Here is a 25,670-nt window from a genome sequence, read left to right on the forward strand (position 1 = left end):
GCAAGTCTGAGAACCAAGTTTTCTCAGCAACCTCCTTGTCTCTTTCGAGTTGCGTGTACCAGACAAGTTTAATTCAAGATTTTAATTTAGAAATTTTTTATTGGACATTGGAAGAGTTAGTCAGGCTGAATTTGCCACGTAATGAGTATATTTGGAAGGGGTGTGACACTGTGATGTGTACATTACATCAACAACCGTAATCTACCCGTAATTCTAGGGAGATGCATGAGGGAATAAAATGGAAAAAAAGAAAGTCCAGTGGATGGATTATTGGATTGTCTATCGGACTAAGTAGAAGGTCTTTGACTATCTAAAAAATAAATAAGGTTGAAGCTAGAAGGTCTATAGAGGTTATGAAGATGAGTTCTTCCCATGAGAACTAGACAACAGGGCACAATGAGAACGTGACGTGGTTAATGTAAACTCTTTTGTCGTTTCTAAGCTGGTCTGATCTTATGAATGAGAAATTGGGACTAACTCTATGCTGATGAGCCACTTATCATTTACAGAGATTGGATGATCTGCACTTGGTATGTGTGTGTGGCATTTAGATTTGCTCCACGTAGAGTGCGTCTCACACCAATTTCAACATCTTTCGTCTGCAGGAATAGGGGTTTAGAATCACACCAATTTCAAAATGTTTGGTCTGCATGAATAGGGGTTTAGAATTAGAATGGGAGTGGGTTATTCTAATTCCAACTATTTGGTAGGGTGGAATTAGAATTTCATTCTCATTCTTGATGGAATAATATTTTCTTATTTGAGGGAATTGTCATTCCCCCTTCTTTCATTGGAAATGAAACCCCATTTTAATTCCTATTTTGGTTCTTATTTGAACCAAACAGACTAGAATAGACTATCCCAATTTTGATTCCAAAGGATTTAAAATTACACATTGAGAATATCTCTCGTACTTTTATGTTATTATTTATGGGAGATATTCATCTCAATACACGGCCAAGGTTTAAAGTATCGAAAAGGCAATTTTAAGAGATGTATCGAGATACGCTTTGGATACACGTGTATTGGAGAAAAATTAAGATATACATAGATATGCATGGAGACATTATGATGAGGGGTGATTTGGCTCAACCTACTAATGAGCAGACACGTGGACGCAACCAACTAACTAGACATTGACTTAGCGCTTTTTGTCACCTCAGGTCCCTCGGGCACCTCGGCCAAGACCGAGGTCCATGTAGCTTGTAATGCCCCAACCTGTCGAATTAACACATAGCCTACTTCTAGAAGTTGTCCAACTGTCCCTGAGCTCTCCTAGATCACGTCGCACGTCTGTAGGACTTATCCATATCCCACCCGAATCGGATGAACTCGATAAGCCTTTCCGACTATTACGAAGTTCACCTCCTGGTGAGGAACGGACTCCTAATAGCACGGGCCAAGGATCTCGGTGGTGTTTCGTGAGACCTACGCCAGCTCACCTATATAAGGGCATCTACTCCAGTAACACAATGTATGCACAATTATTTGCTCTCTAGCTCATTAGCATACAAGCATTGAGCTCACACTACGATACTGAGTTAAGCATCAGAGCGACCACACCGAGTAAGCCACCCCGAGTCCTCTGAGCATCCCTTCTCTTGCAATTTGACCGGCCAGCAAGGCAAGCCAACGTCCGAGTTGCCCTCTAGTAGGAACTTCCAGATTGCGCACCATCAATTATAAATACTTCAATAAATCATAAAAATGCATCAATAGCATTAAATATAAGGCCTCAATGAGGTGTAAATACATTACATTAGTGTATTTTAATGGTTTTATGAAGAAATACAGCGTATTCAATTATAATTTCATTAAAAACCCCTATGCTTAACTACAATTTATAAATTATAATTCTTAAGTTTTAAGCGACGGGAAAACCCAACTATCCTATCCAACCATAAAACATCCATTTGCACAATTTCTAAGTGCAAATATAATTAATAATTATTTCTTATTAAATAATTATTATTTATTTTTTATTTCCAAAAATTATAAAAATAAAAAATAAATAAACATTATATAATATATTCAAAATATAATTATTGAAGAAGAATTTTCAATTGTTCTATAAATATGATAGGTCATATAATCAATCCTTGTGATTAGATCATAAAATGTAATTAACTATTAATTATTTTTAATTCTAAAATTACAAAAATAAAAAAATAATAATTAAAGAAGAAATTTCAATTTCTCTATGGATATGATAATAATATTTTTTGTGTTTTTTTTTTTTTTGCATATCTAGCACTTTATTGTAAATGAGATTTGGAGTTTTAGAGTCATTTGAAGGTGAAAGAATGCTTGTTTCAAGGGAAAGAAGCTTTTTTCCCCCTTTTTTTCATGTTTTGCCCATATCTTTTTCGTACCATATTGACTGATACGTCCGATACACCTCTAATACAATCCAATATGGTAGAAAAAAATTGATGTCATTGATTTTCCACCATATTGTATTAGAATTTAAAAGATACAATATGATACACCCTGTATCGAATGTATTGTGTCGAAATTTGAAACCCTATGCATAGCAATAACATGCTGTGAGAGATATTGGTATGAGGAGCAAATCCAAATTTAAATGTGTATGTGTATGTGATGATGTGTGATCTACCAGTTCCCTGCAAGAAGGCGACTTGGATGCCGAGCTGTCTAGTTCGTCGGGTCGACCTACAAAGAAACAGTATTAGATTGCTTGGGTTGCTTTACTTGGGGTGGACACTCCGATGCTTAAGTCAGTGAACTGGAGATTTTAGAGAGAGATAGAAAGCGAAAGATTTAGAGAGCTACGAGAGCTAAATTGTTCATACCTTGTGAAGTTGGAAATGAGACCTTTATATAGGTATTGTTTGGCATGAGCTCCAGGCACCACATCCAAGATCTCTAAGAAGACATGGCTGACTGGTATGAAGTCCTCAGAGCTAGTTTCACATGAAAACTAGGCTTTTATGCCTTCCTCTAGAACATTCGATATGGGAGCTAACTTCTAGAAGACCCGAGAATGATGGAATGCCTACAGAGGAGGTCGACAAGCACATTTCGCAAGTCACCACCTAGACCGCAGTCAGGTTGGCACGTTCTCGAGGGAGGTTGCACCCCACACCGAGATTACTTTGACCAGAACTGACGAGGTACTATAGGTCGGCAACTCCTCACGTCGAGGTCCCTTGAACCGGTGACGACAGTGTACCACATGTTGGCCTTGGATGAGGTGCTTCTAGTCGCCCTGCTGAGGTGCCCGATCTGCATATGAGGTGTCCTAGATTGATTTTGGAGTGCGTTTCCTTGACTTGGCAAGATACAAGTCTATCCACATGGCATTGAGGTGTCAAGCAGCAAAGACAGATGCCACATGTCGCTAGGTCAATGGAGGGCCAAATTTGCCCTCATCAATTTCCCCCCACACTCGAGTCAAGGTCAATTCGATGAAAGGTGTAGCTTTTTTTGAAGATGAGGCTCAAGGTGACCTACTTGTTGGCGCAAAGTCGTGCCCTTAAAACTGAGTGTCACTCTTCAAAATTCAAATTAGGGTGTGCTTTCAAATGGCCCACGTCCTTCGAAATTTGAAACAGGGCATGATTTCAAAATTCAAAACAGGGAGCACTTTCGAAATTGTTCTACACGTGCCTTCCAAAATTTCAAACGCAAGTTTCTTCCTAGAACATTGGATTGGGTGAATTTGGACCATTGGTAATCCGCACTACTATCTATAAATTGGGATAGTTTCCAGCAAATCGCTTTTTTCTTCTTATCATCAGTAAGTCTCTACATAGTTATGTCTAGCAGGTTGATGAGTACCTAAACGCCCGAGCAGAGGTGAGGACCTCGGCTCAAGAGAGAAAAGGTTCCCATGGAGGAGCTCCTCCTTGACCTCTCAACAAGCCTCATCTAGAACAGGTTTCGGGCCCTTTGAATTGTCCGGCAAGGAGATGGTGGATCTGATTAACACCTTTAAGATCACTATTAGCTTAAAATGTATCCAACCCGAGGATGGACAATATCCATGGAGCCATGGAAAAACCAAGGTTTGTGTCTTCAAGGAGGCCCTCATTGTTGGGCTCCGCTTTCCCCTTCATTTGTTCATCTATGAAGTCCTCTGTCACTATGATTTGGCACTAGATCAACTGCATCCAAACTCAATTAGGACCATTGTAGGCACCATTTCTCTTAGCTATCACCTCGATTTCCCCTTAGAGATAGAGATCTTCAGTGGGATATATCACATAAAGAGAGTGCCAAACAAAAATTGTTGCTTCTACATCAGCTACCAACATGGGTTTAGGCTTATGGGCAATTTTTCATCCAACATCACGAATTAGAAGGTGAAGTTCTTTTTGAGCTGCAAGGAGGGTTGCCCTATGCCGATGACTTGGAGGGTCGAGGCAAATAGGTATGAGGTCGAGTTTGATGAGGAGTTACTGAATGACCTTAGACTCCTTGTTTAATTGCACTCCTTGGTAGATGAGTTTCCTGGTTGAGCCGATGCTCAACTAGGCTAGCCTTAGCTCCCTAGGTAGGTTCCACTATATTTATTACCTCCAATTTTTATTTCTTGCCCTTAGCATCTTGATTGATTTTCTTTTCTATTTGACCGCAGGGATTACTAGTTTTTCCTTGATCATAAATGCAGCACGGAGGCTATCGAAGAAGAATAGAAGGGCGGTTGGTGAGTCTAGTCGTGAGGCCGAAGAGTTCGGTGGAAGGTTATCGTGCTACGATTGACTTGGAGGAGGGCAGCAACCTGATTTAGGCCAACCCTTATCACGTCACTCTAGTACAACCGGCGAGCACATCTCACTTCGAGGAAGCAATGACTCCTTACGACCTGGAGGCCTCTTTGTTCGTTCCCAACGTAAATTGCTTGATCACCTAATTCATGACCCGTATGTGGCGCTTCGTATGGGAAGGGGTATTCTCCTTCTCGAAGATGTCCACGTTTATCATGAGTTGGATCCTTCTAAACTTGATGCTCGTATTATTTGAAATTCCATGCAAGTAGGTATCCTCGAGACACTTGCTATGCTGCTTTATTTGTCTCTTACCGAGTTATTTTCATGTCTACCGATCAACTAGCTAGGTCAAGTCATGCTAGATCAGGCCACCGCCTTGAGGCGTGAGTCCCGCGAGATGAGAACCAACATAGAGATCCTCCAATCTTAGCTAGAGGCAATCAGTCTCAATGCTGAGGAGGACCACCAACGATTATGTTCCCATAGCACGAGTATGAACTGCAAGCTAGAAGAAGCTAGGGGGACGATTGTCAGTCTGAGCAGTGAGCTTTAGGAACAATTAGGAAAAACAGGCCAAGCAGTCTAACAACATTCACCGAGCCGAAGTTGCTATTGTTGAGCACTTTTGCCAATCACCGGAGTTTGAATAGGATAGGATTGAAGCGGTGGTCCCTTCTCTAAATAGGGGCTTCAAACTATGCCACCGCTTTCTTCTACACCAGTACCTGGACCTTGACTTAAGCTCTATCTCGCTTAGGTCGATCCCATATGATCTGACTCGAGAGGTTAAGGAAGAGGTAGATATAAGAATGATGACTAGTGGCGAACTCCCCTCCCCCCCCCCCCCCCCATTTTAACTTCTGCACACCGAGCCTACGAGCTCTACTTTGCTAGTTTTATGAAATCCTCTTGAATGGAAATTTTGAAGTCTTCCCTTCTCCATTTCTCTTTTTTATCAAGTTGGCAATGAGATACTGATGTCCTTTGAGACCGATTCGAGTGTGGTGGTGGCAATGTCAAAACGCTATCGAGGTAGATAGATGATGGGCTGACCTACTTAGATTGGTCTACCTGTTGCTGACATTTTTTGAGATTGGCTTGAGGGGGCATTAACCTGAAAGAGGTTTAATTCCCTGTAGAGTTTGGCTTGACTAGGTCGTCGAAGCAAATGGTCACTATGTAGTTGCTTTTCTGCTCAATGTAGATTTTATAATTCGATTTCAAATGGATATGTATAGGTCAAAATTACACTCACCCTACGAGCTAATCAATCATATTGTGGTGCGGGTGGACCTGCACGGCTGCATCTATGCCATCATGAGGGAGTGACCCTCTCGGGCTTGCATTCGCAAGTTAATGCTGCACATGTGTTGCACTTGCTCCTGGAACTGCTGGTCATCTACTCCTACTAGAGCCATGTGCGACTCACCTTGAGGGGGTGGTTCTACTGTTTGTGGGTCACCATCTTCAAGGGAACCATGTAAAGTTCGACTTCTGAGGTCGACTCCATAGTCAGCTAGCTACCAACTCTCACTGGAGCCATGGAGGGCCCAATCAACACTGAGGCTTTGTAGTTAGGGATTGGAGACTATTTGGGCCAGATCGCTGAATCTTGCCTGGGCTGCTCGTTCAGATTCTACCCTCCTTATGATAGTATCATTGATAAGTGCATTACTATCGATGTTGGATGGTAGATCGGTGCCACAGCTACACTGTGTCAACCCTCAGAGGCATTGATCGTCTAATTCTACGATAGCCACAAGGAGCTCAACCTACAAGGTGGCTCTACCAACTATAGGTCACCAACTCGCACGGGAACCTTGAAAGGCTTGACAAGCAAGGGCGTCTGCATAGTCCATAGGCTGCCAACTCCCATACAAGGCTTGTTCATACTTATTACCATTGAGTGCGATTTTGAAATGAGAGTTGAGAACCTGGTTTTTAAGTAGTGGTTCTCATAGGTGCCAATTGATTATGTATGATCTGGCAACTCCCTACTGGAAGGCAACTCGGATGCCGAGCTAGCTAGTTTTTCGGGGCGACTTACAAAGAGACAATATTAGAGTGTCTCGGTTGCTTTATCCATGGTGGGCACTTCAATGCTTAAGTCAGTGAACTGGAGATTTTAGAGAGAGTTAGAAAACGTAAGAGTTAGAGAGCTTTGAGAGCTAAATTGCGCATACCTCTTGAAGTTGGAAATGAGACCTTTATATAGGTATTGTTTGGTGATGAGATACCACAGACCGGCAAGCCCTTGTGGAAATCGCTCCTCACATCGAAATCCCTTGAATTGGTGATGACAAAGTACCATAGATCGGCCCTGAACAATGTTGCTAGCCGCCCAACCGAGGTGCTCAAACTGCATTTAAAGTGTTTTTGACTAATTGTAAGATGCATCTCCTTAACTTGGCGAGATACACGTACTTATATCCACGAGATACACGTACGTTTTTATCAAAAGATAAAAACGGATGCCATATGTCGTTAGGTGAGCGGACGTCGAAATCTGGCCTCGTATGGAAAGGAAACCTATGTTAATGAATATAGACATATTGTTGGCCAAAAATTATGTAAAGAGACAACACATCTAGAAGGTTAGAACCTGTCTCCATTACATGTGCATTGCAGAATTATTAACTTCGGTATACATATAACATATTATAACAATTCCACAATTTAATATTAAATGGGTATTTTTAGATTATCTCAAATCTTTAACCAAAATGGGGATTGCATCAACCACGTTGTGCTTACCCAAATATGCAAGTACTGAAAGAATCCACTCCTAGTGCCTATTACTTTTCTAGTGTAAGAAATACCTTACATGAATTAAATATTTGCAAATGTTCTAAAAATACCCATTCGAATCATAACATGAAATTTCTTTCAACAAAATCCATGTAGCGACCAATCCTCATCGCTAGACAAAACTAATAAATAGTAGTATAGCAACGATGTCGACTACCACTGCCACAACTGCCGACGCGGATTACACACCAGAATTGCGTAGGGTGGAGGCGGGCAACCCTTATCACTTCCCCCCAAAAATCATAGAATTTAAAGAGAGAAAAAGCTCGCCGGAATTAATGGAGTCTTTTCTTTCTTGTTTTTAGTGGACACCCAGCCACCGATTATGCTTTTTCCCTTCAAATTTCTATTTTTCCTAAGTTGACTTTGAATTTAAGATGTTTTGTGCTGCTCCACTACCATTACCAATCTCTCTCTTGATGTCTTGCTCGTATTCCCTTCATCGTCCTTCGTCCTCCGTCCGTCCCTCCATTTGTTTTTCAGAACTCAGTTTGTTTTCTTAAACGAGTAATCTCAACTCCTAAAAAGCATATAAGAGATAAAAGAATATTCTTTCGATAAATAAGGAATTACTCTCGAGTATATATTTGGTCTACTCTCCATTATCTATCTATATTACCATTATTCACAGGTTTTACATCTTAGCTCCAGATAAAACAAAGAATATTAAAAACAAAAAAGTAAAGAAGTGGGAAATCAAACAGACAAACAAATTAACAAACAATCCATATTTTTTTTTATTTGCAAAACGTAGTTATGACAATTCTATTCACAGTGATCCTTGCCTGGAACTCGAAAGCCCAGCCAGGAGATGTTTGTAAATATCCGTGCTAACTTGCGCCTGAAAAAGGGGCGCCATATAGCTAACAGTTTTCTTTTTCTATTTTTCGCACTTAATCAGACTGTCAGGAGTCGGGACGAAATTTACGGGTATGGTGTGTCCAAGTTCATGTTCATCTACATATACATAACCCGGAATCAGGAGATGAATATCAGAATATGATACACGATTGCGGTCAGACCGCACGGAGCGGAGGCCCCGTATTAGAGGAGACCTCCATTCCCAGCGCATGTTAGCCCCGGGTCCAATCACTATGACTCTGGCATCCAGAGCTCAATGTACAGAGACCTAGCACTCAAGATTGTTTTTTATTTTTTCCTCAAGTCTCCTTCTTCTCAAACTAATCTCGTCGATCAGTTTAGGCGAAGATGAAAATCATCGAGCGAGCCGATGCATTTCCCTACCAGCACTGATCGGTCTCCCAAGTACGGCGAGAGAAGCCGGAGAATCCTGACATAGAGGAAGCCCCAGCCGAGGCCGTGGATGCTGAGGTGGAAGACGGAGATCTAAATGGCCGTTGTTGCGTACTGAAAAAGAGTTTGCGATCGTAATCAGCACGTTTTTCGGGATCGGATAGAGTAGAATAGGCAGTGTGGATCTTAATGAACTCATCGGCGGAAGTATTCTTCCGATCGACGGCGACGACATCGGGATGACAAACACGCGCTAATCTCCGATAAGCGGTCTTGATCTCCTGATAAGTGGCGCCCATGGGTAAACCGAGCATCTCGTAAAACGACGCAGAGGAAGCCATCTTGGTAGAAGAGAGTCGCGGAGGCCTAGTCCTTTCTGCGGAAGAGGTGTAAGCAGCGGAGAAACGAGGTGACCGGAATCTAACGCAAGAGAAAGGAGGAGGAGGAGAGTCGAGAGTGATGGTGGTGCCAAGGAAGCTAGGCGATGAGGAGCACAAGAGCGAAGAGGAAGCAGCTATCATGATCTCTTTGGCTTGTTCGTGCAGTTAAAGGATGCAGAAGGGGGAGGACGGGGGAGGGGGGGGAAAGAGAGACTCTATTTATAGAGAGAGGTTGGGGTAGGAGTTAACCATGGTTAACTCTTAGTTGGTTGGGTTAATAGTGATTTGAGTTTGCTATGACAAAGCTTATCCGTTGGCTCTGTCCTTTGCTGACTCAGCAACTTGAGGCCTGCAATGTATGGATTATATTCATCCGACAGAAACAGATAGCTTCTCACAGAGTCACAGATCAGGGCTGTCACTGTTTCGAATCTCTCTTCTCTCCCGTCCTCCATAAAAACCGCAGCTATTAGTTTGTGATTTTCCTTTTTTTATTAATTTTAAAATAGGAGAAAAAAATCAAAAAATTCAAATGAACTATTCAATTTCAACAAGAAAATTTGTCTGATCACGCACATCCCAGAGGCCAATCAAAAGAATTCAAATGAACTATTCAGGATACGATACGAATAGGAATATAGAATAGAGCAAACATTTCGGAGACCCTCCATCACAGACAACCTAGACCCTACTAGATTGGTCAAGCATTGTTTCTTACTTTGTATTAAAATTGAACTAGAGCCGTTCACAAAGGTGAGATGGCACATTGACTCTTCCCGGAAGACCGGGAATATGAATGGTTATGGGTGATGATCCGGTGAGAGAGGAGTAAGGAGGTGGAGGTGTGACCCATCGCCCTGACTCTGGTGCCTCAACAAAGAAACCATGTGATCAGTGGAGATCGGCTTCAGTCACTGCAAGGCCCGAACAGCCTTTTCATCCTCGCATCGAGAATATATCTGTACTTTTATGCTTTATTTCAAATGACGAGATATTGCAAGATTTGCAGTGACTGAATCCCATCACCGATCAGTGAGCCCTAACGTTCTCACCACTCTTTCATCAATGAGCCCCAACGTTCTCACCACTCTTTCATCAATGTGCCACATCATCAAAGTACTTTTTACGCGTTGGACTACGTGTCAAACTGCCACTGTTAACTCACTTTTTTTTGTACGACGACGAAAAAGGAAGACAGCCGGCCAAGAGCACGAGAGTACATTTGCAGCTTCGTCGCGACCCGCCAATGAATAAATACGAACACGTAGTCATCACGTGATCCATTTTTCATTGGAATGTGGATCATAGTTGCAGCATTTATAACCCCCTTTTTAGAGGTTTGGGACGGTTTCGCCTTTTCGGTATGTACACTTGTACAGTTCTACCGACTGAAATAGAATTCTGTCCGGAGGGAGGGGGGAGGAAGGTCCTACTTCGCTTGGGAGTTGGGAGTTGGGATGCACCTTACAAGAAATGAACTTTTTCTACTGGTTGACAGTTGACTTTCAAACGAACTTGAGCAACACTTTTTTTTTTTCATGCATTACTTCGGAAGGCTAAAAAAGTTTGGATCTACAGCAGATCCGATAGAATGACATTGAATAAGAATCCAACGGATCTCTAGTATTAAGTAAAATTTAATTTCATAATTCTATTATTGGAAATCCAATTTAAATTGGATTACATTGAAATTTTCAATGGTTAAAAAAAAAATTCTAAAAACTTAAAACATAATTAAGAGAACTTCATCCATGTACCATCCTTACAAACAATACAACAAGATGAAAATCGAAGGAAACTAAAAATGCCTATGTAAGAGAAGAACAGTGTCTGGTGCAAGGTTTAAAATTTTATACGTATCGGCCAATGCATATTATATCAAGGGCTTCCCAATACACTCCCTTATAGGGGGTTTAACCTGGTTCAGAGGGTAAACATGCCTTAAATCGATCCCTCTGAACCAGGTTTAAAAAACTAAAACAAAAAAAAAATAAAAAAAAAATGAATTTCGATACAGGCCTTAAATTGATTCCTATTGGCGTATCGATCATGTCAATATTTTAAACCTTGATCTAGTGTAAATGGTGTTATGCTTTCTAGTAGGGTGGGGCTAGGATTTTTTTCTGAGGGCTGGAAACCAAAAGTTAGTAAATATGAATAACAGGGGCCAAAAGCTAGTAAAACATAGTTAGGAGGACCAAAATATAGGTAAGAATTAAATGGGTATTGTGAAGATTTTCAAGGCCTGGGGGACCATGGCCCTTCTCCTCCAGTCCCCACCCCCTATCTCCGCCCCTTTTCTCCTACCTCTCTCAACGACAGCTAGTTCAATGATGCCAATAATTAGAAGGTTGAAAGAGTGAAAAAAAGAGTGTTTAGGGTTTCTCTATTTATTGTTAAGGCAACTGAAAATTTGGGTACAACAATAAAAATTATACAACAAGCAAACAAAATTAATAAAACAAAACAAGGGTATAAAAGCCATAACAATGTATCGCATGTTATATATAGAATTATATTTAAATACAATAACTGGTGGATTGGATTGGATTGTATTGTATCTTAATAGATCAAATTAGTTAATATTCGAATTCAGTATAATTACTTACTTCGACGGGTCCAGCCTGAGTCTGAATTGGCATAACCCGGAATTTTACATGGCCTGAGTTTGGATTTTCGATCTTTGGGCTGGGCTTGGGCCCAAGAAGTCGGGTTTTTTTTGGATGGGTTTGTGCCTAGTCCTTAAGAGCCCAAACCTGACTTGAGCTCGGCCCAATTATATACATTTATACATATAAATGTGTATATATGTAAATGTTGCATACATATTTACATGTATATATATATATATATATATATATATAGATATAGATATTTTGCATACATACATAAATCTATGAATATATATTTGCATAAATACATTTATATATTTGTAATTTTAGAATGGATTCATTGACCAACCCAAGCCCGGCTCAGGCCCAAGCCCACCCCGAGTGTATCAAATTACAGGGTGGGTTGGGAAAATTGGGCTTGACCTCGGGCTCGGGCCTTAAGCCCAAATTTTAGGACTGGGCCTGAGTTGACTATAAACCTGGCCCAACCCACCCAACTTGCACCATTACTTAATGAACCAGGCTTCACGATCCAATTTGATTCATAGAGAATAAATGAATACCAAAACCGACAATAAATGGATCAGATTCAAATTTGGGTCAGATCAAATCTGATTCATCAACAGCCTTAATTTTTATGTTAGGTTGTGTATGGTTTGAAGGAAAAAGGTGGGGGAAGGAAGGAAAATTAAACATAGATAGGGAAACAAAAATTTATTAACGACATTAATTTTGGTAGTTTTCATTAATGATTTACAACCATAATCTGTTTCCAAGGAACATATTTAAGTGATGTAAGAACTATTTAGTAAAATAAACACAAAGCTTAGGAGAGCTAGTTAAATGTAGGGGTGTTAATGGAATAGTTTTGGGTTGGACTCCATCCAAATAAAAATCAATTTGTACAGATTGAGCGGACCAATTAGATGTTGAATTGGACCAGTCCAGACTTAATGGTCCAAAGTATTTATTGGATTGGATTGGATTTGATCTATCCATAATGAATTTATATTGGATTGGACTGGATTGAGCCAATACCTGGTCCATTGATATAAGAATACAGGTGTAAATTGATCAGGTTTGAGTTGGAACCAACCTAAATTAAAACGAATTTGAACAGATTGGACAGTACAGACATTGAATTGGACCGATCCAAAATATTCATTAGAGTGGATTGGATCAGGTCCATTTCTAATGGACTCACATTGGACTAGATCGAATTGGACCAAATCCAATCCAATTGACACCCCTAGTTAAATGAACTTTCTTCTTTAAGAAAAATAAACTATTTAAGAGTTTTAGACGAATTAAAAACATTTATTTCTTGTAACTTACAATTGTAGGGATGAGTTGTATGGGATCAAACAAGTGACTAAGGATATACCTACTGGTGACTAGTGAAGTGACAAATTACTTAGACTCTTAGGCTTAGTTTGGAAGGAGTGCAAATGCAAATATGTAGAGTGCAAAACCTTATATTTTGTATTATTTCATATGTATTTGCATTGTACATATTTGGATTCTACATGTTTGCATTTGTACTCCTTCCAAACTAAGCCTTAAGTGGTGGTGTAATCAAGTGTAATCAAGTCGAGCCAATTATCAATCTACTCAAGCTTGATTAAAAAATATAGGGAAATTGTCTAAAACTCACCATAGTTTTTAGCATTTCTCTTAAACCAATCACAACTTTTCAAAATGTCTAAAACTCACCATGTCATTAAGTTTTCTTAACAGAGGTGTCCACGTCAGTATAAATAGCAATTTTTATGACCAAATCACCCTTGAATGGAGAGTTAGAGGAAAAGGGACATTTTCATTTTTCAATTTTCTTTTTTCTTTACATTTTAGTGTTTTGTTATAATTTCTAATGTTTTTTATAATTTCTGTTTTTTACATTTTTCTATTTTTTCTATTCTTCTATTTTCTACAATCTATAATTTTTTTTGTATTTTTTGTTATCTATTTGCAATTTCTGTGTTTTTCTATAATTTTTGGTGTTTTTTCTACAATTTTTATTTTCATTTTGTTTTTCAATTTCTATTGTTTCTATAATTTGAAAATAATTTTTTATTTCGTGTACAATTTCTATAATTTTTTATATTTTTTCAATTTCTATGTTTTTATGTATTTTATATTCGAAAATATTATTTGAACTTTTCCTTTTTTTCATATCTAAATATTAAAATATATGTATATATTTTATATATGTTTATATTTTATATTTTTCTGTGAAGGTTAAAATGGTAATATATTAATAGCCGTTAGTCTCTTTAACGTCAAGTTAGTGACATGGTGAGTTTTAGACATTTTGAAAAGTTGTGGTGAGTTTAAGGAAATGCTAAAAACTCATGGTGAGTTTTTGACAATTTCTCAAAAATATAGAGCTTGAAAATGAAATTGAGCTCAATCGAGCTTAATGTATTTGGCTTGATATTGACTCAAGTCGATACTTGTGAGCTACTTGAGCTCAATTCAACTCAAATCAATTATACATAAAATAAGATTAAAAACTATAAATAAATTAATATTATATTAAAAATATTTAAGAAAAAAATATATTAAATATTTAAAGATAAATTAATATTATAAATACTATAAATAAAAATATATTATGAAAATCAGTTATAAATAAGTTAATGTAAAAAAATAATATTTATTTCTATTAAAAATACAAGTATTTTAAAAATAGTATTTTATTCTGAGACCGATCAGGCTCACAAGCCACTAAAGCCAGGTATTGTGAAGCTCAAACTTGGCTTAAGCAACTACTTGACTCAAGTTGAGATTGACTCAAATTCAATTACTTCAAGCTAAGTTCGAGCATTTAGCTAGTTGAGACTGTGTTCACGAGTAGGCAATTGGATTTTAGAGTTACAAGTTGATGGAATCTCTAAGTTAGAGTTCTAATATGAGAATGATTAATTGGGCTAGTATCATCATACATATGGTTATTTATTTTTAAATTAAATCATTTAAAATATAAGAAGTCAAAATAAAAACCCTCATGGTCTTAATTGCTTTGATAAATTCCATCAATTCTCTCTCTCTCTCTCTCTCTCTCTCTCTCTCTCTCTATATATATATATATAGCTCTTTCTAATAAAATAGGGGTATAAATTAGATAAATTGGATTAAGAAGTTAGGGGCCAATCCAATACCAACCCAAAATATGACTGCACTAGCTTAGACCCTAACAAATATCAAAACCAAATTTGTCAACCCAAACCTAACCAACAAACTGTTTAACCCAAGCATTGCATGGATTTAAATGCTAGTTATAGTATAAAATAGGGTCATTAAGAATAAGGGAGCATTTGACAAGTCTTTTTGACTGGTCTTTCAAGCTTTTCAAAGCTTGGAAGATTAAGTTTGGTCTTTCTCCATTTGGTAATAAAAGACAGGAAACTGAAAAAACATATGCCATAAAAAGATCATGAAAGCCCAAACTGGCCAAAAATCTAGAAGCTTCAAAAGTTCCCTGTCTTTCTTTGCCCAAAATCTTTCATTTGGCCATGGTAGACTAAGATACTTATCTTTAAGGACAAGACCCCAAAAGTTTAATGTGTTTTTTGGCCATCCGGGCTGTGAGAAGATCTTCCTAATAATATAACGACATCTAAATTAAAATCAATTTCTTTAATTAATGACCTCATATTCTAATGGATGCTAAATTTTATTCATCAAAAATACAATGGGAAACGTTAATGATTCATCTTGGCCAACAAGCTTCCTCTTTCAGTACCAAAAAGAAAAAAGAAAAAAAAAAAATTAGGCCAACAGGCATGAAAAGACAACTTCAAGTTTGAAAGTGTTAGATGGTGTAAAATATATATGTTAGAGGTTAGTTCTATATCTAATCTATCTCTACGAAGACTCCATATATTGGGTAATAGCTCTCTACTGATGTTTTAGCTCTTAAAATCCCAGCACCAAAATCAGCCGTATAAGATGCTTTTTCTTTCCTAATAGGAAATACCGTACACTGTCTTTTCATGAACGCTCAACAATTTTTCTAACACTCTCAACCACATTTTGTAAAGGATAAATAAGGTTTTAGATAAATAAGTAATATCAGTACCTTATACTTTGGCAATTTTAAAATGTAATGGTATTCAAACTTTGAATATGTTTGAATACCCACCTCATTTTTTATAATCATGTTTGAGTCACTTTTGAAATGACAAAAATGACCTCCACTATAATAACCTTTGTTTGCGTGTGGAAACCACTGTTCAGTATGTGCTCTCCCGGGCTCACCTTCTTTGCACCACTCAGAAGCTCGGTTCGCACTTCTGTCCTCACGAACCTATATATCAGATAAGTCCTGCATTTGTTAATTCTGTTGGGTATTGGGAAATCACCATTATCGAATCTCTACCTAGCCTTGGCTATCTCCTCGCCTTATCTCGCCTTGAGTTCCTCCTAAAACTAGTATCTGTTTAAATATGGAGTACCCTCTTTCAGTACTCTCTTCTTCTACTTTAGGAGATTAATGGAGCACCTTCTGCAAGACGACCTCCTGTAATTGGAGGAGTAGAGCATAGGATGGATTGGTGGGATCTTGAGGTAGGAACACAGGCTGGTGTTCAATAACCTACAAGAGCTCCTTCTCACAAGAACGAGTTTTGAGCAATGATCTGTCCTAAGCTGTGTATAGGGTCTTCCTCACAACTTGGTTGAGGATGTGTTTTACTACCTACCTCATGTCCTCCTCCAAATGTCGGAGATTAATTGCTTGGAAAAGTACCACCATGTGTGTTGCAGACATGAGCTTTAAGATTTCTATTGCTTCTGCGCTCTTCCTGGCCGAGATCAAGCCAAGCGAGTTCACGTCTTGGTTATGTTGTTCAGCACTTCGAACATGAGTGGTGACTGGGTTTGCTAGGTATTGAAGCTCTGAACCCGTACTACAGGCTTGGGTTGGGTCTGCCGCTCAGATTAGAAAGCAATCTATTGTTGTAAAAATCACAGACGAGGCTCAACTTCCCGTGCATGACTTCACAAAACAAGGCCGAGAGGATTTCCACAAACGGATCCAAGATGTTGGCATCGAAACAAAATGTGGCAACCATAGTAGAGCCGACTGTAGTTTCATTGTTGTAAAAAGAATAAGGAAGGCAGAACGGAACTTATCGGTAATCGGTTTTCAAATTGAGAAATTGTAGAACTGTGAATTTGAGAAATTGTAGAGAAAATGAGGGTTGAGTCGTGCCACTTGGTCACTCTCCTTAAAATCGCATTTTCCCTCTATGGTGCAATTGGTTGAATGTAAATCGGTCGCCAAAATAAAACAACCCACAGGCCACTAGTAGGCATGCACTTGTTTATCAAACCTCCACAAATCACAAAGAATGATGTTCAAAGAAGAACGATTGACAAAGAAGAAAAAGACTGTGATGAGTGCACTAGTGTGTTTTTTTGGGTCGACCAACACTCTCTTTATAGAGAGTTCTCAGTCACCCGAATGGACACAAAAGTAGGGGTGTTAATTGGACTGGATTTGGTCCAATCCAATCCAGTTCAATGTGAATCCATTATAAATAGACTATGTCTAATTTAGTCCAATGAATATTTTGGACCATTTTGGACTGGTCCAATTCAATGTCTGGACCATCCAATCTATTCAAATTTGTTTTGATTTAGATTGATTTCAACCCAAATCCGATCCATTGGCACATATATTCTTATCTTATATCAATGGACTAGATATTGGCTTAATCTAACCCAATCCAATACAAATTTATTACCAAGGGACCAGGTTCAATCCAATCTAATAAATATTTTGGACTGAATTAGTCTAATCCAATATGTCTTGTTGGTCCGTCCAAATTAATTTTAGACTAGACAGAGTCCAATCCAAAATCGGTCCATTGACACCCTTACATAGAAGTGTTCTTCCAGAGAGATGTCTCTTCAAAACAATGTACTTGTTAAAAGAGACATAGAAAAGAAGACACAAAAAGAAGAAGAAAACATTTAAAAACTGAACCTTGAATTTTCAAAAGTCTAATTGTTTAAACCGGTCAAAGCCAAAAAGATTCAACATAGTGCATGCATACACATACACAGCCCAGCCCGACTCAATGTGCCTTTGTGTGAAAAGCACTCCCAACCCCCTCTCATGCATGTGAATATCTATAGTACTTTCCTCCTATAAGTCCTATTCATATAGAGAGGAAAAAGTCTATAGATGTATTCAAACCCAACTCCTTTCCCAAAACAATAAACAAAAGAAGGGAGGAGAAATTCTTAAAATTTTGAATCTCCCTCAAACATCCATGGACGAGAGCTGGACCTTCCTTGGCCTATAGCTCGAAAGGAGCAAAAATCCTAGGTTCACTCCAATGCCTCTTTGGACATAATTTATTCGCCTTCTGGGGTGACTACTTTGGAGTTATGTCGGCCAGTCAACAAGCCCGCAATGTATGATAAGGGAACTAGATCACCGGACGCAGTGATGGTCCCTCTCAAAGGCAACTTAGGAATCAAGTTTTTGTTCATGAGCTTGGACATGGCTTCCAATATCTCCCACCTTATACCAAAGTAACCTTGCATCAGTGTTTGTACGAACAAGCATAGCCGCTTTGGCATAATTGGTGGGAGATTATTTTTTCCGATTACACCGGCGTTGAGGAACCGAATGAGCTCCGTCTGGAGATCGGTTGTCTTGTTGGTGTGCCGATGGGAGATGGCACCAAAACCAGTGGTGATGCCATATGTATCTGTTCCATGAGTAATGTTCTTTGCAACCCAGTTGGCACTTTTTGCCACACGGTCCCAGGCCACATCCTCTTCGAGAGTAACGGTCACGCTAGACCAACGAGCAACCGTGGCCGCCTGAGCGACGGTGAGAGTGGTGCCCTGGAGATTAACTGTTTGGGACTGTTGGAACTGTGACACCATGTGACATATTTCGTCATAGTGGGTGCAGTGTAGAGCCTTGGCCGCCTTTTTCGAGTGTGGTGGATTGGAAACATAAGAATCACCCGCTACGAAGATGGGATTCCGTTGGTTGCCATTGCCGGAGTTTGATCAGAAATATTGGAAGGACCAGAGGATGGGGTGGCACCGTGGCAGGAAGATGCTCTGTATATTAATCACAGAACACTGAAATAGAATTAATGAATAAATGAATGTGTTGTGGACGGGGAGAAGGTGGTTCTAAACCATTAGCTTCGTTTAAATCAACCGCTACAATGAGTTGCAGCGGCGGGAGAGATGCACCACGGAGAGGTTAGGGACAACGGCAAAAGGAAAATGGTAAAATGGTCCAAATATTATTATAAAGGTTAATTTTGATATTATGAAATTATTTAAACTGCCCCTGCTCTGGGATTACCTCATCAAAAGTCAATGGCCATGGGGAAATCTAAACTATAAGTACAGAAGATGTTCCGAATGTGTGACTGCAAAATGCTGTAAGGATTATGTGAGAAAGAAATCTAAACTCAATGGCCATGGGGAAAAACAAACAGCTCAATGATGGTTGTCAGCTCTCCTGTTGATCCATTTGGAATCAGAAGGGTTAAAATATTTGACTGTACAAATATTTATCTTGGCTTTGGCTATGGAAAAATGCTCCATCCTCTGTTAAGTACAAATGCTCCATCCTATTCTATAATTTTCATTTTACCAAAACACTCTTATAGTTTACAACCAAAACACTCTTTAAAGACTCGTAGGATCCAAATGGCTGCCCCATCAAGAATTTAATTCAATAAATCTTTAAAGACTCGCAGCAAGAATTTGTATTAATTGAGGGCGGTGTACCAGCAGGAACCAACTACTGTTCAAAGGTTCCGTTTGATTCGATAAGATATTAAAATTCTTTTTAAAGTATGAAGATTTACGGTTAGGAAGGGTTGATGAAAAGCTAAGTAGCTAAGGAATATCTGAAGGAAAGCCTTTTGGATAAGATAGAGCAGACAAGGAGTATATTGCGGTGGGTCAGTTTTAATTTGAGGTCCAATTAATACCTGGAACCTTTATGGCTAACGCTGTCATATAACCTGCCCCGTCCATTAAATAATCAATTCAATACTCACTCCTAAGCCATTCGTTTCAAGTTTTAATTTAAAATGTATTTATATTATATATATTTGCATTTATACTTCTTACAAAGTGAGCGACAAAATGTGGAGCTTGATAATGCTGGTGGGTTGAAGAAGTAAGGGCAGATGAATACTCACCAAGTTACGACGGCCATTTGGAAAATGATTCTCTCTCTCTCTCTCTTGCACCTTTGCATGCTCTATTTGTATTACTGGTACAAAACAATATCACTGTCACGCATGTCATGCAGAGTACGTTTTCAAAACGTATTAGATTATGTGCATAGTAAATTAATTAAGAAAACAAAAAGGTAATAGATTATTAAGCTAGTGGAAAAGTCAATTGCGTGATGACTTAATGAAAAAGATGCGTGCTCTGTTTGCAACCGTATATTGATGAACTTTGGATTTGTAGAGAGTTGGAATCCACAATTTGGTGGGATGAGTCGTCTCTCTTCTCTTCATAATCAAACATCTCACTCACGTGGTTGATGCATGCAATTGAATCATCCATCCACTATTAAATTAACATATTCATTGACAAAAGTATATGTTTTTCTTTCTATCTGATGTTACACATGATACATCTTTACCAAAGGATTAAGCGATGGAGGACAGAGTAGGATGCACTATATATGTTCAGAGGGAGGCTGAGTGACCATCTCTATTGCCTTTTTCACTTTTATGAGTTGGCATTTATTTCTTTTGCACTTTGGAGATCAATTTTTCTTTTTCTTTTTTGACTAATAATTCATAAGCAGAGTTACAATTAACCAGTAACGTCGTTTTCCAAATTAACTATCCAATCAATCAGCGCTATGAATTTGGCTAAGTATGAAGAAGAGTCCGGATCGATCTGGTGGTAACTGGTAATTAATTAAGCACAATTAATCGGTGTAATACAGTTGTCCATAAATGTGGTGAAGTGAGAGAGAGAGTCACGCTAAATTGCAGGATATGTGTGATACACTGATCAGTGTGTGTATTTAAACTATTTTTATTCAACCCACCTTATCAACGTCATCATCCAGTGTGCACTTTACTTTAGTTTTGGATCAGTGATGGGATTTGGGTAGTCAAACTTGACCATATAACTGTAGAAGCAGCCACACCTCGCTCCCACTCCCACTTCTACTTTCTCATACCAACCATTGAGATGATCCCACGTCAAAGGGTGGTCTACCTCAGATTGACAATGAAATTATGGACGGTAAATAAGAAACAAAGTTAAAGTTGCCATCAATTAATGTTGATGGAATCCATCCATGTCTGCCCTCTCTTCTTATGTAGTATAGGGATTTTTAATTAATTTGTTTATTGTTCAGATATAAATTCCCTTCATAATCTCAAACATCACATATATAAGAGCCAAACAAATCTTCTCCTCATCTTTCTCTTTACATAGGACAAAATTGCATTCATATGACAGGTTAATTAAAGTTTCCAGCTTTCTAATGTATAAGCTTAATTATTTGAATTTTGGACGGAGGAGACAAAAGTCACACAACGTGTTGGACCTATATATATATGCATGACCCTCCGGCCTCCTCCTCTACTGGCCCCTTTCTCTCTTTCTCTCTCTCTCTCTCTAATTAACTACCAAAAGGAACAATGAATTGAATTGAAGGTTCTATATATGATGGCCAGCTTTCTAAGGAACCAAGGGTCACACGCGCATGACTAGGAGCGCTAAAAAACCTGCTCTCTGATATCGATCGATGGGTCTCTTAATAATCTTTTATTGAGGTCATAGTTCAATTCAAACACACTTCAACAGCTAGTGCGCGTTCATCCCACACCACATACGTATTTATCATGTACTATTCTAATATAAACTTGAATTACATATGGCTATAGCTATGTAATTAAGGACTCTATCAATCGATCAAGTAGTGCGTTCGCCTTGATGTCTATGTATAGTTAAAATAAAAAGGAAATTCATTCATTCATTCCATGAACGACGCAACCATTCTTCCACCCTAGTCATGGAATATAATCAGCTTTATTAATTTCAAATTAAGCTGGAATTTTTTTATTTTATTTTATCCTTCATGGAATTAATGAGCCAACATAAACTCTATATAAGTAATATTTTACCCAAGTTCAAAGATCACGTCCAATGTCACGTTAGTACGAGCCGAGCATCACATAGCAGTTGCTGTCTTGCAAACTTGAAGCCTGTAGATATAATATACACAGTGTTAAACAAGATCTATGTTGCTACATTACCTTTTATTTTTATTTTATTCCACCTTTCAGTTTCATCAGTTTTCACTCCTCACCTGACAGCATAACTAAAATGAAAGGGTTGGGCTAGGTAGGGTTCCTTGACCCATTCTATAGATAATAATTAAAACAAACAGCTGGTTGAAAAGTAATAACCAACCCTCGAATCGGAAAATTTTAAAAGCTGGGGGTGGCGGGCTGATCCATCCAGGAAATGAAATGGGTCCCTATCAGCGGGAAAAAAAAAAAAATCAAAGATCCAATCCATGTCTTTGTCGTAGTGGCCCTTGCTTAAGGCAAGTTGAAAGGACTCATACCCGCCAATTAAACTTAAGGGTGTTATATCTTCTATTGGCCACAACTTTCAGCGGAAAAAAGAAAAAAAAGAAAAAAAAAAAAAAAAAAAAACCGATGTTGTATGAATGTATCGCTCAGAATTCAAATTCATTTTGATTTGACTACAGGATGAATTTACATCTCCACCTCATAATTTCTCACAGCATATCCCTATCTATTGAAAACATCTTCCCCATGATAATATCATTCCCGATGACAATATTTTTAATAGACAGCGAGAATGTATTATGGGGCGGCCCTTGTGAGGCAGAGCTGTAAACTCCTGCAGGATGAATTAGATTAGACAATTCAACGCTACTTAAGATAATTCTGTGCCAGCAAGCCAGGTGTCTTATTCAAAAGCAAAGTTGGGAACATGAGCTACTGACATCTGGGACAGTATTCCAGGATGTTCACGGAAATATACTAATTTGGATAAAGTCGGAGAGCGGCAACTTGGACGGTTATCAGTTAATTCCTTCATATTGATGTAACAAATATCTTTAGTCGGCATTCAAGATCCAAATTCATTGAATGTTTACTTTTATTTGTGAAGGTAAAGATACGGTTGGTCATTATTTAGCTAACCGGCAGGTAAGGTTCAAAGTGTTGGAAATAAGTATATCGAAAAGATAACTTTAGGAAACATATCAGATATATATCTTTTTAGTGTGTATGTATATCAGAGAAAAATTAAGATATATGTAAAAGTACTATAAATATTTTAATAAATTTAAAAAATACATTAATAATATTAAATATAAGGTATTATTAAGGTATATATATATATATATATATATATATTATTTTTAATAGTTTTATGAAGAAATACATCATAGTCAATTATAATTTTATTACAAAATCCTACATTTAACTATAATTTATAAATTATAATTCTTAAGTTTTAAGGGATGGAAATAATCCACTTACCCTATCCAATCATAAAACATGCATTGGCACAACTTCCAAGCAAAAATATAATTAGTAATTATTTCTTATTTAAATAATTATTATTTATTTATTTTCAAAATAAATAAACAGTACACAACATATTCAAAAAATAATAATTATTAAAGAAAAATTTTCAATTGCTTTGTACATATGATAGATCATCCATAGATTTAAAATATATTCAATCCTCATGATTAGATCATAAAATATAATTAACTATTATTTACTTTTTAATTCTAAAAATATTAAAAAAATTATAATATTAAAAAATAAAGTTCAATTACTCCATGGGCATGATAGATAATCCATAAATCTAAAACATATTAAGGGCCTATTCATTTCCTCTTAACTCTTATCTCTTAAGAGAAATCTTTTAGCTTTAAGAGAAAAATGTTTGTTCGTTTCCTCTGATCTCGTATCTCTTAAAGTGCAATCATACAACCTTTTATTTTTCAATGATACTCCCAAAAAGACAAACAAAAACTCCCATATATGGGTCAAAATGAATATTTGATCATTTTCAGAATTCAAAACAACATTCTATGCATTCAAAGTTCGGAGGAAATAAAAGTTCACCAATACCAATATACCTCTTAATGTAATTATTGCACTTTCATATGTCATACTTTAGAGCAAACGAACAGGGCCTAAGTCATTATAGGCAAATAAAAGAAATACATTTTCAATTTTTCCAAAATCTCTTCATAAAATTTTCATAGATCTACTCATAATACAAAAATAAAGAGATTTTGAACATAATAAATGTAGATCAACATGAATTTGAACATTTTCAAGCGTTCAAGCAAAAAAAAAACAATAAAAGAAATTATAATATAATATGAAAATTTGAAAAACTTACTTATTTTTGTAATATTTTTCAAAACTTGAAAAGTCTTTAAAAACATTGATGATTCACACTTGTTTCTTGGGGGTGAAAGAAAGCTTATTATGTCTCATTTTTTAGTTGTTTTTCTGTATCTTTTTTGTAATTTATCGACCAATATGCTCAATACGCCACTAATACGCCCTTGATACCTGCTCGATATGGATATGATATGGTAAAGAAAGACAATACCATTGATTGTCCACCATATTTCATATTGAACTTTAAAGATGCATTACAATACGCCTCGTATCGGATGTATCGTATTGAAATTTAAAACATTGCTAGCAAAGAGATCTTCATTCCTATCTCCATCGTTCATATGCCTTTATTTTTTTTCTTTGGCTACAACCGAATAATTCTTAACCAATAGGTTATGCATTATTTGCAACAATTCGATAAATTAATGGAAATAATAAAATGATTATTGACAACAATCAACAACTGTTATTAAAAATACTGAATTATTTTTTATTGACATTTAGCAACAATCAGCAACAGTCCACAGCGGTTGTTGCTTAAAATAGTTATAAGAAAAAAAAAATACTCAAATTAATATGATTGTTTCAAATGGACTATTAGACAATATGTAATAAAGTGTTCCTAAAAAGTCCTATGGGCAATAATGTTAGTTAATTCTTGTTGAAATAAAGCTTTTGCCAACAACCAGGACTAGCTGTTGCAAAAAATTATTTTTCCCATTGCTTTGTTGTTAAAGAAACTATTTTGCTAAATATTTTTAACCACGACTTTGTTAGCATCAGTAAATCAATTGGCAACTGTTTCTTTACCTTTTGGCAACGATTTTTTATTGTTGCTAAAAGTCATTTATTTTTGTAGTGTCAGTCGCTCAGTCCAAAGGTATGATATGCTAATCCCAATATATTGCTCATCACGTGCACCCAACAACACATTGAGAATATTTCTTATATTTTATATCTCCTATATTCTTGATTTGTGATTAGATAAACATTAAACAACAATGTATTGTGGTCAGCAGATCCATATCCTTCAGTATATATAGACTCCAAACAACCACGGTAGTGGTGAACTAGGAAGTGAGAACAAGATGATTTACAACTATACTAGTTGCCTAGTATGGAGAGAAATGATGCCTTGCCACTTCTCCACAATCAACTTTTTTGTAGTGTATCAATTGATACCCCACCATACATGCCCGATACAGTTACGATATGGTAGAAAAAAGTCCTCTAATTTTCTAATAAAGCTATAAACTTGCAAGATTTGGGAGTTGCCACAAAGCCTATAACCTAAAGATATGCTGTCCTCTCATCCCTCGTATCATTTATGTATTTTTCTATTTTTCTATAATATTTGTATTGTTTATATTGTGAACCTCTACAATGCAATTGACTTATTATAACATTTCCATAATTGTAAACCAAAAAATAAAAATTATATAACTTGCCCTG

The 25,670-nt window shown here is 37.4% G+C and overlaps 3 pseudogenes across 1 annotated transcript; all 3 read right to left on the reverse strand.

Annotated features, from left to right (window-relative positions):
- Nucleotides 1-8,254: 8,254 nt before the first annotated feature.
- Nucleotides 8,255-9,376, reverse strand: LOC148851287 (chaperone protein dnaJ 11, chloroplastic pseudogene; annotated as a pseudogene). The gene has a single exon (XR_016099643.1). The product of XR_016099643.1 is annotated as a chaperone protein dnaJ 11, chloroplastic pseudogene (transcript).
- A 6,569-nt stretch (nucleotides 9,377-15,945) lies between these two features.
- LOC148851288 (phenylalanine ammonia-lyase-like) lies at nucleotides 15,946-16,862 on the reverse strand (annotated as a pseudogene).
- Nucleotides 16,863-17,954: 1,092 nt separating this feature from the next.
- On the reverse strand, nucleotides 17,955-19,794 carry LOC148851289 (phenylalanine ammonia-lyase pseudogene; annotated as a pseudogene).
- Between the last annotated feature and the right edge of the window lie 5,876 nt (nucleotides 19,795-25,670).

This window comes from Nelumbo lutea, chromosome 5 (genome assembly GCF_056320005.1).
Source record: "Nelumbo lutea isolate HS-2025 chromosome 5, American lotus-T2T, whole genome shotgun sequence".
NCBI lineage: Eukaryota > Viridiplantae > Streptophyta > Magnoliopsida > Proteales > Nelumbonaceae > Nelumbo > Nelumbo lutea.